This window comes from Cetorhinus maximus, chromosome 23 (assembly GCF_964194155.1).
Source record: "Cetorhinus maximus chromosome 23, sCetMax3.hap1.1, whole genome shotgun sequence".
NCBI lineage: Eukaryota > Metazoa > Chordata > Chondrichthyes > Lamniformes > Cetorhinidae > Cetorhinus > Cetorhinus maximus.
Genome location: NC_135901.1, coordinates 40,921,764 through 40,934,176, shown reverse-complemented (window position 1 = coordinate 40,934,176; position 12,413 = coordinate 40,921,764). Strand labels below are relative to the sequence as shown.

General features: G+C 44.0%; 1 long non-coding RNA gene across 3 annotated transcripts in view; it reads right to left on the bottom strand.

Annotated features, from left to right (window-relative positions):
* Positions 1 to 12,413, bottom strand: part of LOC144698245 (uncharacterized) — a 37,425-nt gene that overhangs the window by 10,194 nt on the left and 14,818 nt on the right. The gene's annotated exons all lie outside the window — the stretch shown is intronic.

Sequence of the window (12,413 nt, the reverse complement as noted above, 5' to 3'; positions counted from 1 at the left end):
ACAGTCCCAACCTCTTCAATCTATCCACATAGCTGAAGATTCTCATCCTTGGAACCATTCTTGTAAACATCTTCTGCACTCTCTCCAATGTGTTTACATCCTTCCTATAATGTTGCGCCCAGAACTGTACACAATACTCCAGCTGAGGCCTAGCGAGTGTTTTATATAAAATCAGCTAACCTCCATGCTCTTTTACATTATGCCCCTATTAACAATGCCCAGTATACGATCTGCTTTATTAACTGCTCTCTCCACCTGTCCTGCCACATTCAATTATCTATACACATATACACCCCAGGTCTTTCTGCTCCTGCTCCCTCTTTAAAATTTAATCCCTTATTTTAGACTGCCTGTAAAGGTTCATCCTATAAAATACAACATTTCACACTTCTCCGCATTGAACTTCATCACCTCCCTCCCCAGTCCATCAACTTGGCTATGTCTTCTTGAAGTTCTTCACTGTCCTCCTCGCTGTTTACAACACTCCAAAGCTGAGTATCATCCGCAAGCGTTCAAATTCTCCCCTGCAAATCAAGATCTAGATCATTAACATATATCAGGACAAGCAAGGGTCCCAATGCCGACCCCTGGAGAGCTTCACTGCAAACCTCCCTCCAGTCGGCAAAATATCCATTGACCATTAGTCTCTGCCTCCTATTTTTTTCAGATAATTTTGCATCGACGTTGTTACTGTCCCTACTATTCCATGAGCACTAACTTTTCTCACAAGTCTGTTGATAGGCATTGTATCAAATGCCTTTTGACTGTGCATGTACACCACTTCAGCAGCATTGCCCTCATTGACCTTTTCTGTTGCCTCTTCAAATAACTCCAGCAAGTTCGTTAAACACGATTTCCCCCTGCAAAATTCATGCGGGCTCTTGCTTATCAACCATTATTTTTGCATGTGACTGCTAATTATATCCATAATAATTTTTTTTTCTAGAATCTTGCCCACGCTGAAGTTAAGCTGACTGGTCTGTAATTACTGGGCTTATTCTTACAAACTTTTTTGAACAAGGGCGTAATGCTTGCAATTCTCCAGCCCTTTCCATAAAACATCGTTGCCCAAATCCAGAAGGTGAATTCTCTCCATTATACAATTTCAGATACAAACACTGATATTTGATGTTCTCAACAATTAAGTCTTAAATTGAGTGACAATTATCATATATACGGATGGGTTTTTTTTGCATTCATTTAGGCCATGGCTGATGTGTACCTTAGCTTACTTGTTCCGCATTGGCACAAGATCCTTTATTGACTTTATCTGTAATGGCAATATTTGCAGTGATCTGTCTAAATGAAATGTTAGAAACATTGGGAACTTATGCCCATTGCTAGTCATGTGGAGATTGCATGTTCTCAACAATATATTTAATATTCGTCTTTGTTTTAAGTGTTGCTACAGTGTTATTAGTTAGTCACTATTTTATACTCTGTACACGTAAAGGTTTGGAATATAATAAAATAAGCTGTGTGATGCTGAAATTCACCGTTGTTTTCTTTTAAACTGAGTGTCCCGCCTTTATTTCTAACGTTTGTTTGCTTATACACTTTGTTCAAGTTTCCTTTTGCTCCAATTATTAGGTCAATGAAACTCACCCGTAAATATTATTAATTATAAAACATCAATAATAGAAATAACGAGAGGTGCAATTCAATTGACCAATGAGCTTTTTAACCCCCATTTATCATTGCAGCTAATTAATTGACTAGAGCAACATTGGCTTGGGTGGATGAAGAGAATTTGGGAAATAATCCGGACCATTTATTAGGTCTAATTAGTCAGCAGCATATCAGATATTTAAACACGGTGCACATATATTCTTAGGTATTGAGTATTCACTCTGAGCAGCTGTGTTCTGATAATTATTTTGTTGAATTAACAATCATCAATTCACTGAAGTGACGCTTATGATTCAACATAGTTAGATTTATTAACTGCATTCTGTGGGAACACGGCTTGAGACGAATAGGCTGTTATGCAACAAGGAACGAGAGCTAAGTCCCAGACTTGGAGATGCTGGGAATTATTGATTTATTCATGGCAAGTTGGTGCCTCTGGTTACGCCAGTTATCATTGACCATGCCTAATTGCACTTGAAAGGTGGTGATACGCCGCCTTAATGAAATGCTGTTGCTCACGTAGTATATGTGTAAAAACATTTATGTCAGGAAGGCATTTAGAGGGCTTTGGGCCAGCAGCATTGATGGAACGGCGACATATTTCCAAGTCAGGGTGGCGTATGGTTTGGAGAGGAACTTGCAGTCAGTGGTGTTCCCATTCATCAACAGCCTTTGTCCTTCAAGGTGGCAGAGGTCACGGGTTTGGATCGTGCTGTCGATGGAGGCTTGGTGAGTTGCTGAAGTTCATTTTGTGCGGTACATACTTTTGTCACTACCTGTCACTGATGGAGGGAGTAAATGTTTAAGGCAGTGGATAAGGTGCCATTGAAGGGGGCACCATTTCCTGGATGTCGCCGCGTTCCTGAGTGCTGTTGGAGCTGCATTCATCTGGGCAAGTGGAAAATATTCCATCACACTCCTGACTTGTGCCTTGTAGATCGTGGAGAGCTCTTGTGGGGTAATGAGGTTAGTTTCTCACTGCAGAGTTCCTAGGCTACGAACTACTCTTTTCGCCAAATTATTCATCTGGATGGTACAGTTCAGTTCCTCTCCAATAGTAATCTCCACAATGTTGATATTGGGGGGATTCGGTCATAGCCATGTCATTGATTGTCAGACGGAAATGGTTAGATTCTTTCATGTTGACGGTGACCATTGCCTAATAATGGTATCGAACGAATGTTAGTTTCAACTTATCAGCCCAAGTCTAGATGTTGTCCTGTTCTTGCTGCCCAAAGTCAGGAGCTGCTTCAGTATCTGTGGTGCGGATATTCATGTTGAACCTTGTACAATCATCAGCGAGCATCTCCACTTCTGACCATATGATGGAAGGAAGGTCATTGATGAAGCAGCGGAAGATGTTTGGTCAGAGACCACTACCCCGAGGAACTCCTGCAGGAATATCCTGGGACGAAGATGATTGACCTTCAAAAATCAGAATGATCTTCTTTTGTGCTAAGATGACTCTCACCAGTTTCCAATTGACTCCAGTTCTGTTTCAGGGCTCCTTGATGCCACACTCTGTCAAATGATGCCTTGATGCCATCAGCAGTCACTCTAACCTCACCTCTTGAGTTCAATTCTGGTTCATATTTGGATCAAGAATGTAATGAGATTCAGAGCTGAGTGGCGATGATGCAACCCAAACTGAGCGTCAGTGAGCACCTCTTTATGATATTGTTAAAAACACCTCCCATCACTTTGTTGATAATCAAGAGTAAACTGATGGCGGTGCAATTGGCGGTGTTGGAATTGTCCCTTCTTTTTGTGCACACAATAAAACTGGGCAACGTTCTACTTTGCAGGGTGTATGCCAGTGTTGCAAATACACTGGAACAGCATTGCTAGGGGTACAGCTAATTCCGGAGGACAAGACTTCAGCACGATTGCTGGAATGTTGTCAGGGCCCCAAACATTTGCAATTTCGAGCGCCTTCAGCAGTTTCTTCATGAAGTGGGGTGCATCGAATTGGGTGAAGACTGGCTCTTCTGATGCTGCCGACCTCAAGAGCAGGGTGAGGTCAACCATCCAATTGGCATTTCTGGCTGAAGGTTATTGCAAATGATTCGGCTTTGTCTTTTGCACTGATATTCTGGGCTCGCCCATTATTGGTGATGAGGATATTTATGGATTCTCATCGTCTTGTTAGTTGTTAACTTGTCCAAACCCTTTTGTGACTGGATGTGGCAGGACTGCAGACCTTCAGTATGATACATTGGTTGCGGGATCACCTAGCTCTCTCTCTGGCATGCTGTTTCTGCTCTTTCGCAATCAAGTATCTTCTGTTCTCACTTTGCCATGTTGACACTTCAATTTTTGACCTGCCTGATTCTGCCAAAGCCATGCCCTCCTCCAATCTTCTTTCAACCAGAGTGGATCCACTGATTTGATGGTAGTGGTGCAGTGGGCAATTTCCCGGGTCTCGAGGTTATAGATTGCGGTTGAATAGAATTCCACTGCCGCTGATGGTCCGCATTGCCTCATGAATGCCCAGTTTAATGTTGCAAGATGTGTTGGAAATCATTCCCAAAAGCTCTTTTATTTCAAGGGTTGAAACCACATGCACCAATCTCTGCAAGTCCGTTGACAGGTCCTGTCTTTCGAGCTGCTCATATCTTCAGTGTGATGATTAATTGAGCATATACATCACAATCTCTCCGATGGTGTATAGTAGTTTTCCACAACAAGCAGCAGCCAGAGTCCCAGACTTTGTGTAGCATCAGGGAGGGGGATCGCTGTCCGGACATTGTGTTCCACCAGGCACTCCCACCCCATTAGGTCAGGTAGAAAGTTAGAGGCTTTCAATTACCAGAGACAGCGGGTTATGACTGTGAGATAGGCAGGGATCAGGATTCTGTGGATACTGATGGTGGGTACTGAGCCCTTGAATTTGCCCAAGAGACCGAGGTGCTTGCGACATATTGAATGAGCAGAAAGACTGCAGTTTGTAGAACAAACTGAGGATGGCACCAGGGTGCAGGATAGCATTCAATGGGTGTGGGGGTGGCAAGGGGCAGCGGAGTGGGGTAGTGGAAAGTAATGTCGTAGTGCCAGAGCAAAGTACAGTTAGGGTGTGGACGCTGTTACTTGCAGCTGCGGCTTGAAGAACCGAATGTTGTGCTTAGTATTTGAGGGAGTAACATGTGCTGTCGATGTAGGGGAACTGGTGAATATACTAGTGAATTTAGATTTGCAGAAGGCATTTGATAAAGTGCCAGATCAGGTGTTATTGCGTAAAATAAATGCTCTCATGCTATAAGGGAAAACATATTCGCATGGGTAGAAGATTGGCTGGCTAACGGGAAGCAGAGAGGAGGCATAAATCGGCCTTTTCAGCTTGGCAGGATGTAACGAGTGTTGTGCCACAGGGGTCAGCGCTGGGAGTTCAATTGTATACAATTTATATTAATGATTTCGATGAAGCGATGGGTGGGAGTGTTGGCAAATTTGCTGATGCTGCAAAGATAGGTCAGAAACTCAGTTATGAAGAGGAAATAAGGAGGCTACAGAAATACAAATAGGTTAAGTGAGTGGGAAAAAATCTGGCAAATGTGGAAAAATGTGTAATTGTCCATTTTGTCATGAATTATAAAAGAGAAGCACATTATCTAAATGTTGAGAGACTGGAGAAATTTGTGGTGCAGTTTGATCTGGGTACTTCAGTGCATGAATCACAAAAAGCTAGTATGCATCACATCAACTAATTAGGAGAACTAATAGAATTCTATCATTAATTGTAAGGGAATTGATCACATAAGTGGGGGGGGAGGGGGGGAGTTATGCTTCAGCTACACAGGACACTAGTGACACCACACCAGGACTGTTGTACACAGTGTTCATCACGTTTTTTTGAGGAAGGATGTAAATGTGTTGGAAGCATTCAAAGATGGCTTACCAGGGTAATACATGGAATGGGCGGGTTGTCTAATGAGGATATGTTGGAAAGGCTAGGCTTGTAACCGCTGAAGTTTAGAAGAGTAAGAGGTGACTTGGCTGAAACATAGAAGGTACTGAGGAGTCTTGTCAGGGTGGATGTGGAGGGGATGTTTCTTCTTGTAGCAGAATCTATAACTCAAGGTAACTGTTAAGAAATAAGGAGTCGCCCATTTCAAACGGAGATAAAGCAATCATTAATTTCTCCCAGAGGGTCATGCGTCTTTGGTACTCTCTTCTGGAAATGGCGTTAAAAGCAGAGTATTTGAATATTTTAAAGGATAAGGTGGATAGATTCTTGGTAAGCATGGGGGCGTTAGGCAATCTTGGGTAGGCAGGATGCAGTTTTGAGGTTACTATCAGATAAGTCATGGTCTTTTTGATTGGCAGAGCAATTTCGAGAGGCCGAATAACCTTCTCCCGCTCCTTGTTCTCATGTTCGTATAACTACTCGTTTCCAGGGTGAGGGACACCGCCTCATGGCTTCAGGCAAAGGTGAAGTGATGGGAATGGGTGGTGTGGAAAGGGGGAGATCCAGTTACTGTGGTAGAATTAGGAATCAATTTCTTCTAAGAGAGCATTTCGAATCGAAATTAAAATGCGGAACATCAAAGCCAATCTGACCGACATGATATTAGCATAGGTTCAAACAGAATAGAGGATTCATCTCCTGGCTCAAAGAGTGGTGTGTGAATAAGGGGTCTCAATTCATGGGGTAGCGGAACAAGCACCCATAGGTGTCAGCTGTGGCTCAGTCCATAGCACCCTCGCCTTTGAATCAGAGGGTTGTGGGTTCATGTCCCACTCCTGGAAAACCAAGAACTGTGATTGTACTCGAAAGAAGTTAAAGACAGGATTGTTCAATTGGCACAGGCTGTGCTGACACAGGGCTGGGGGCAGTGTCATGGTGAACTGTATAACTAGGGTTTCTGGTAGATCGTCAAATGTCGGGTGGGAGCAGGGTCTGTGTGAAGGGAGCTATAGAAATATGAAGATAAAAATCAAGGCAATGGAACAAACTAAAAACCAGCAGAGCGGATCAGGAAGTTGCGAAGAGTTGAACAGTAATCCTACATCAGAAAGTGAAAAAATAACATTCAGTCAATAGTAGCCAACATGAAATTAAATTATCCTTATCAGAATGCAAAAAAACACCCACAATACGATAAGTCGATGAACTATTGCCACAAATCGAGTTAAATGATTAACAGCTATCCTTCAATTCAGAAACATAGCTGCACGGTGAACAACGTTGTGGATAAATATTCCAGGCTACGCAATATTCCGAAAATGCAGACTGAATTACCAAGGGGGACTGATAGTAAATGATGACATAAAAACCTTAGTGAGTAAGGGCCAGAAGATCATGCAGTGGAATCTGGTTAGGTGAATATTTTGGACAAAGAGAGTCAGTAAACGCTGGTGGGAGTAACTTATACATCCAGTAGGAGATGCTAACAGTTGCACAGAGCATTAAACAAGAAATTATTGGAACGTGTCACAATAGGCAATTTAATAAAACTGAGGAACCTTAATCCTCATAAAATAGGGCATAACAAAGTGACAAGGGTCGTCAAGAAGATGAGTATTTCTTGAAACAATGTTTTGCGTAAAATGAGACAAAGTTAACTAGTAATCTCATTGTTCAAGATCCGCTGTGAGCTCGTGATCGTATTGCACTTAACTTCCACGTTAAGCATGACAGCGACATATTCTACCAAAAATTAACATTCAATTTAAACAAAACCAATTGTTTAGGAATGAGGAGAGGGCTGAGTAAGTGTGGTTGGGGAAATAGAATTACAGCTATGGTAATAAATAAACAGTGGGAACCATTTCACGGAACAATTCAGATTTTTCGGCAAAATTTATTCTATTGAAAAACCAAAAACTCAGCATGAAAACTCACATCCGAGTATTACTAAGGAAGTTGAGATAGTATCAGATTAAAAAGAAAAACTTATAATGTTGCAAAGAGTAGGAGCAAGGCTGAGGATTGGGATTGTATTACAAAGCATGAAAGGGTCAGCCAAAAGCTGCTAAAAAAGGGGGAAAGCATTCAATTTCAGAGAAAACTAGACAGGAGCATCAAAACATATTGTAAAAACTTTCACAAGTTAAAAAAAATGAAAGTAGCTGAAGGAAACACTTACTAATGTCAGGGGAAATTGTTATGGGGAATGATGAAATAGCAGAGATATTGAAATGATAGGTTGTGTGCAGCTTCACGATGGAAATCACAAGATGCTCACCAGAAATATTTGTTAACATAAGTGCTTATAAGAGTGAATAAATTAAGGTAATTTATATCAACAGAAAAATTATTGAAGAAAAAAAAAACGGAAGTCCGACAAGCTCCCAGCGCCTGTTGACTTATAACCTGGGCGCCTAAAAGAGACAGTGGATGCCCTGGCATTTAATTTTCATTCACGGGATGTGGGTTTTGCTGGCTGGGGGAGCATTTATTGCCCATTCCTAAATCCCCTTAAACTGGTGAGCGGCTTTCTGGAACCTCTGTAGTCCATGTCGTGTAGGTGCACCCACAGCTTATGTGCTTGGAAGGTGCTGTCGAAGGAGCCTTGTTGCATTCCTGCAGTGCATTTAGTAGATGGTGCACACTGCTGCTACTGTGCTGTAGGGGGCAAACGTTCATGGATGTGATGCCAATCAAGTGGGCGGCTTTGCCTGGATGGCCTCCAGCTTCTTGAGTCCTGTGGGAGCTGCACTCATGCAGGCAAGTGGAGACTATCCAATCAAATTCCTGATTTATGCTTTGTAGATTGGTGGAATGACTTTGGGGAGTCAGGAGTTGAGTTTTTCGTCCCAGGATTCCTAGCCTGCGGCCTGATCTTGTAGTAAAAGTATTTATATGCCTATTCCAGTTCAATTTCTGGTCAATGTTAACGCCCAGGATGTTGATCCCTGGGGGATTCTGCGATGGTAATACCATTACACTTCAAGAGGCGGCGGCTAGATTCTCCCTTGTTGCAGATGGACATAGCCTGTCATTTGACTGGCGCGGTTGTTACTCGCTACTTGTCATTCCAAGCCAAGCTATTGTCCAGGTCTTGCTGCATTTGGACACGAACTGCTTCAGCATCAGAGGAGTTGCGGATAGTGTATTTACATTGTGGAATCATCAGCAAACACCCCCACCTCTGACCTTATGATGAAAGAAAGGTCATTGATGAAGCAGCTGAAGATGGTTGGGCCGAGGACACCAACCTGAGGAACCCAGTGTTGTAGATGAACTGGAACAGCTTTGCTAGTGGCGTGGCAAGTTTTGGATTACGAGTCTTCAGTACAATTGACTGGATATTGTCAGGGACCATCGCCTTTGTGCAATCCAGAGCCTTCAGCCTTTTCTTAAGATCACGTGGGAGTGAATCGAATTGGCTGAATACTGACATCTGTAATTCTGGGGACGTCCGGACGAGGCCAAGATGGCTCATCCACTGAGCACCTCTGGCTGAAGATTGTAGCAAATGCTTCAGCCTTATCTATTGCACTGATGTGCTGGGCTCCTCCATCATTGAGGATGGGAATGTTTGTGCGTCCTCCTCCTGCAGTGTATTATTTAATTGTCCACCACGATTCACGACTGGATGTGGCAGGACTGCAGTACTTAGATCTGATCCATTGGTTGCAGCATCGCTTAGCTCAGCCTATCACTTGCTGATTATGCTATTTGGCACGCAAAGAGTCATGTGTTATAGCTCCACCAGGTTGATACCTCTTTTTTAGGTGTACCTGGTTCTGCTACTGACATGCACTCCTGAATTCTTCATTGAACCAGGGTTGATCTCCTGGCTTGATGGTAATGATAGAGTGGTTGATATAGGCTCGTGGACTCATAGAAGTCGACAGCACAGAAGGAGGCCATTTGGCCCATCGTATCTGCACCAGTCGGCAAAGATCTGACAACACTAATCCCATTTTCCAGCGCTTGGCCCATGGCCCCAGAGACCATGGCAACTCAAGTGAATATTTAAATACTTCTTAAATGTTATGCGATTTTCTGACTCAATCACCGCTTCCGGCTGTGAATTCTAGACTCCCACCACCCGCTTGGTGAAATAATTTCTCCTTAGCGCTCGTCTCAGCCTTCTACCTCTTACATTAAATCTATGCCCCCTGGTTTTTGACCCCTCTACTGATGGAAAAAGTGCCATCCTATCCACCCTATCTATGCCCCTCATTCTTATGTTCATCTATCAGGTCCCCTCTCAACCTTTGCTGCTCCGAGGAAAACAAACCCAGCCTATGCGATCTTTCCTCAAAGATCAGACCCTCCAGCCCAGTGGATCCTCTCTAGTGCAATAACATCTTTCCTATGCACGCAGTATTCCAGTTGTGGTCTAACCAGCGTCTTGTATAATTCCAGAATAAAGTCCCTGCTCTCGTATTCTATGCTTCGTCTAATGAAATCAGTATCCTATATGCCTTTATTATGCTGGGCCATGAGGTTACATATTGCACTCGAGTACAATTCTGCTGCTGCTAATGGGCCACAGCACCACATGGATACCCAGTCTTGACTTGCTAGATCAGTTCGAAATCTACCCCATTTAGGTAGTGCCACAAAACACGATGGGGGGTATTAGGGGAGAATATAGGGGGACATTAAGAACTTATTGAAAGGGAATGGACTACTTTAAATATCCAAGCAGCCAGTGCCTGCAAGTATAGTTAAAGGCCAGGCTGGACAGAGAGGAATCTGAACCTTGCACAATCTCAAAGCCTGTGACCATCAGCAAGGCCAGGCCGAACAGAGAGGAACGCAAATGTGATAGATTGGGTGTTGGAGGAGGATGACCGGAGCCTTAGGTTGAAAAACAACCAAGATTGGGTCTGTTTATAGCAGATAGGGAAAGAACAGATGGTCCTAGTAGAGATGGGAGGGAAGGTCTCCGCCGGGGGTGAAAGTAGGGACAGATGATGCCTGTACTTTGGTACCTTTGTTACTAGAGAGATATCTGTTTAATGTAAACCTATATGTTGACGGGATCGGGATGTGGAAAATTTTCTTGTACGTGATCAATAATGTATAAACATGGTGAAAACTGGTAGTTTAGCAGGGTGCTATCTCAAACTGCATTGGGATGGTTCTCTCCTTTCAATTGCTCGAACAAAGGATCGTGACCTGTACCTGAGACTCCTGTTTGTCAGAGTGACCACAACAGTTTGGCATAGTCGGCAGGATACTTGGATTGGATCCTCGGGGCAGCTCTGCAAAGTGGGTGAGTATATTTATTTACCACCCGTAGTTAGTGCAGTGAGCCTACCCGAGAACAGTCTGGTCAAGTATCAAAGAATCGGGAGGAGGACTCAGGACAGGAGATAGGAGGCGCCAGGGTAGGAGGCGGAGCCGCGCAGGCGGGATAGCGGTGCCAAAGCCGCGCAGGAAGGCCAGACCACTACCAAACAGAGGAGGCAGAGCCATGCTGGAGGGTGACTGCTTGAAACATAACCATTACCGAAGCCGCGCAGGGAGGCCAGGGTCCAGTTAAGCAGAGGCGGAGCCGTGCTGGCGGGTTACGGTTTTAAATCAACCTGAGGTGAAGCCGCGCAGGGAGGCCAGACCCAAGTGAAATAAGTGAAACCGCACATACCGCAAGTAAGGAAGTTATTAGGGCCGTGCAGAGATAGATGGGAATAAGAACATTTTGCCGACAGGGAAACAGAACAGTGCTATGGAACTCAACCAGGGAACCGCGGACTCCAGTACGAGGCTCATAGCGGAACAGCAGTCCAAACTAATCACAAAAATGCAGAAGGAAGGGTGAAATCCACAGGAAACCCCCGGAGTACAAAAACAGTGGTGTATAGAGCAGAAAAAGGATAAGGAAAAGAAAGTGGTGTAGGTTATTATTATCTTGTACCTGTAGTTGTGTAGGCGGATTAATACTAAGTTCCAGTCGATTAGAGAGAGACAGACAAGGTCAGATTCAGGACAGATCAGAGCAGTGGCTGCAGCTTGTAGTGACCCTGATAAAGAGGAAGAGAGCTCCAAAGGAGAAACCTATGATGAGGTTGGGACAAAACCGCCCTCATACAAACCAATCGCCGCAGTGTGCCCATTGAATCCCATGGCCCCTATGGCACTAACTGTTAGGAAAAGTAGGCAGGAAAAGCAAATTAAAAACCGAAGGGAGAAAGGGGGCTGAGGAATCGGGGGAGGATGAGGACTTCGAGAGGGTCACGGAGAAAGTTAAGCACTTACCATTCAGCCCGGGGGAGAAGCAGGTTTTGCTAAAAGAACTGCTGAGACTTAAAACTCGGCATAACTACCCAGGGTTTTGAACCAAACTGGGGGAAATGCAAGATTTCCATGCAATGCAACCCCTTGATATCCAGATACTGGTGAAGGCGAAGTGCCAGGGGATATTTGGGGAAGATTACCCACACGGTTTCGAAGTGGAGACTGGGCGAAACCTGGTGACATCCCAGATCTGGAGAAGGAGACAGCCCTGCACAGGGACTTTGAGGAGGCAGTTAAGGAAGCCTTGGGGGAGGGAGAGACGAATTGGGGGCGTATAATGTCCGGTGCGGGATGACGAGATTTTCCTGAAAATGTGGAAGGATGATTGGGGCCCGCTATTGAATTTTCTGTAACTTAAAAATGAATTGATCTAAGTTACAAGAGCTGCTTGTGCTGGAGAGAGAGAGAGAGAGAAGTGGGATACCACTAGGGAGTTAAAAAGCACTGACAGGCAGTAGCAGGGAAAATGTGAGCTTTCGTCAGTTTGATTGTCCTTAAAGGTGGTGCCTTCGAGATTGCTTTATTTCCCCCATTGCTATCTGAAGTTTCATTTAGAATGAGAGTTTTAAGTCGTTACGTTTTGGATACA